This window comes from Ictidomys tridecemlineatus, chromosome X (genome assembly GCF_052094955.1).
Source record: "Ictidomys tridecemlineatus isolate mIctTri1 chromosome X, mIctTri1.hap1, whole genome shotgun sequence".
NCBI classification, from domain to species: Eukaryota; Metazoa; Chordata; class Mammalia; order Rodentia; family Sciuridae; genus Ictidomys; species Ictidomys tridecemlineatus.
In genome coordinates this window covers 102,267,664-102,271,158 of record NC_135493.1, presented here as the reverse complement: position 1 = coordinate 102,271,158, position 3,495 = coordinate 102,267,664, and positions in this window count along the sequence as shown.

Here is a 3,495-nt window from a genome sequence, read left to right as displayed (position 1 = left end):
TAAACCACATGCTTGGTGCTTAATTAAACATAAGGGGGGAGATGCTAAGAGCTATAGTGGAGTAGGAATGACGCATGGCATCTTTGGTTGAAAGGTGATGCCAGCAAGCCATTGAGATGATAATGAATATGTTAAGATCTGTATTCAATTGGAGATTAGACCCCTGCTGTCCCCCTTGGCCTGCTACTTTGGAGCTCTCCCTGGACTCCTGGAGAGTTCCCATTGGTTGGGGAAGTGCGGTAGGAGGGATTTCCAGAGGAGGGAGTTGCTGTTGGTGTGGTGTGTCCCGCGTGATTCCTGGGAGTTTTGGAAATAAAGTTTGTTCCTGCTTGAGTGCCCAGCCAGACTGCGGCAGAGAATGGAACAATGTTTACCATAGGCCAGGGTGGAAGGATTGACCGGGAAAGGGAAAAAAATTGGTCAATGGGTACAGAGTTTCAGTTATATAGGAGAAATAAGTTCAATCTCCAGTACCAAAATGGGATATTGCACAACATGATGACTACAGTTAATACTAATGTGTTGCATATTTAAAAATATCTAAAAGAGGATTTAAGTGTGCTCGAGGAAATGAGAAATATTTGAAGTGACAGATATACTAGTTAACCTGTTTTGATCATTCTATAACATATACATGTATCAAAAAAGAATCACATTGCATCCCATGAATATAAACAATTATTTTACTTATTTATTTTCTTTATTTATTTTGGTACCAGGGATTGAACTCAGGGGTCCTTTACTACTAAGCCACATCCCTAGCCCATTTGTAATTTTTTATTTTGAGACAGAGTCTCACTAAATTGCTTAGGGCCTCTATAAACTGCTTAGGCTGACCCAGGACTTGCAGTCCTCCTGCTTTAGCCTCCCAAGCCTCTGGGATTATAGAAATGTGCCATCGCACCCAACAATATAAACAATTACTATAAATTAAAAATAAAACAAACTGGGTGCAGTGACATATGCCTTTAATCCCAGAGACTTGGAAGGCTGCAGAAGGAGGATCAAGCTTGAGGCCAGCCTTGGACACTTAAAAGGCCCTAAGCAACTTAGTGAGATCCTATCTCAAATAATAAAAAGGATAGAATATAGCTCAGTGGTAAAGTGCCCCTGGGTTTAATCTCAAGTACCAAAAATAACAATAATAATAATAAAATAAAACAAAAATAAATAAAATAGAAGACACAGAGACAAATCCACATAGTTATAGTCATCTGATACTTGACAAAAGTGCCAAAAACATATATTGAAGAAAAATATCCTTTTTAAAACAAATGTTGCTCGGAAAACTGGATAGCCATATGTAGAAAAACAAAACTAGGCCCTTATCCCTCATCCTGCACAAAAGTCAAATCAAAGTGGATTTAAGGCCTAGGAATTAGGCCAGAAACTATGCAAATGCTAGAAGAAAACATATTGGGGTTGACATTCCAACATTTTGGTATAGGCACCAGCTTCCTAAACAAGAGCTAGAAAGCACAATAAATAAAACCAAGAATCAATAAGTGGGACAGCATCAAATTAAAATACTTCTACACAGCAAAGGAAATACCAGAGAACATGAAGAGAGACCCTACAAAATGAGAGAAAATGTTTGTCAGCTACTCCTTGGACAAGGTATTAATATCTAGAATATATGAAGAAATCAAAAGCTTAAAATCAAAAAATAAAACTAATAACCTAGGGGCTGGGGTTGTGGCTCAGCACTAGACCATACACCTAGCATGTGTGAGGCACTGGGTTCGATTCTTAGCACCACATTAAAAAAAAAAAAAGGTTGGGCTGGGGATATGTCTCAAGTGGCAGCACGCTTACGTGGCATGCGCGGGGCGTGGGGTTCGATCCTCAGCACCACATACAAATAAAGATGTTGTGTCCACTGAAAACTAAACAATAAAATATTAAAAAAAGGTTATTGTGTCCACCTACAACTAAAAAAATATTAAAATAATAATAACCTAATCAATAAATGGGCAAAAGAACTAAACATACATTTCTCAAAATAAGAAACTCAAAGGACTAACAAAATCCATGAAAAAATGTTCAACATCCCCAGCAATCAGGGAAACACAAATCAAAACTATACTAATACTTTGTCTTAGTCCAGTCAGAATGGCAATTATCAAGAATACAAACAATAATAAATGCTGGCTAGGATGTGGGGGGAAAGGTACACTCATACATTGTGGGTGAGGTTGCAAATTTGTACAACCCCTCTGGAAAGCAGTATGGAGATTCCTTTAAAAACTAGCAATGGAATCACCATATGCTCCATCTATCCCACTCCTCGTATTTATCCTAAAGAACTAAAATCAGCATACTGTAGGGATACAGCCACATTAATATTTATAGCAGTTCAACTCACAGTAGCCAAGATAAGGAACCAGCCCATCTAACTATCAATAGATGAATGGTTAAGAAAATGTAGTAGTATATATACACAATGGAGTCTGAGTCAGCCATAAAGATGAATGAAATTATGGCATTTTCTGGTAAATGCATGGAACTAGAGAACATCATGCTAAGAGAAATTAGCCTGACTCAGAAAATCAAGGGTCAAATGTTCTCTCTCATATGTGGAAGCTAGAGCAAAATAAGGGGGCCAAAAGGGTAGGTCAAATATCAAAAAAGACAGGGAAGATCAATGGAATAGAAGAAGGAGATCGAAGGGGAGGGAGAATGGACAGAAAAGGAGAAGAAATGCAGAATGAATTGGACAAAATTACATTATGTGCGTGTATAATATACCATAGTAAATTCCATCTTTATCTATATCTATAAAGCACCAATCAAAAATATATGAATAAGTGGAAGGTAGACCAGTAGAGTAGATGGAGAATATAGGTGGAGGGAGGAGGGAAGGGAAAGGGGGCAAACTGAGAACTGAAATGGGGTAAATTAAATTCCATGCATGTATGATTATTTCAAAATGAACCCAACTATTATGTACAACTCCAATATACCAATAAAAGCAAAAAATAAAACATGACATAAGATGGATAAAAGATAATGTTATATTGCTCAGGAAAAACGGAATAAGCCACTGATACACTCAATAACATGCATGAATCTTAAAAATAGTGTATTGAGTGAAAGAAGAGTAAGACACACACACATAAAGTACTATACAATTCTATTTATATGAAGTTGAAACTGGCCAAGCCAAGTGCAGTGATGCATATCTGTAATCCCTGCAGCTTGGTAGGCTGAGGCAGGAGGATTGCAAGTTCAAAGTCAGCCTCTGCAATTTACAGAGGTCCTAAGCAACTTAGTGAGACCCTATCTCCAAATAAAATTTTTCAAAAAAGGCTGGGGATGTGGCTCATTGGTTAAGCACCCCTGGGTTCAATCCCCAATACCAAAAAGAAAAAAAAAATGGACAAACTAAATGATGGAAATAGAAGCCAGAAAGTGGGCCAGGTGTAGTGGTGCATGCCTATAATCACAGAGGTTGAGACAGGATAATCCTGAGTTCAAAGCCAGCTTCAGAAACTT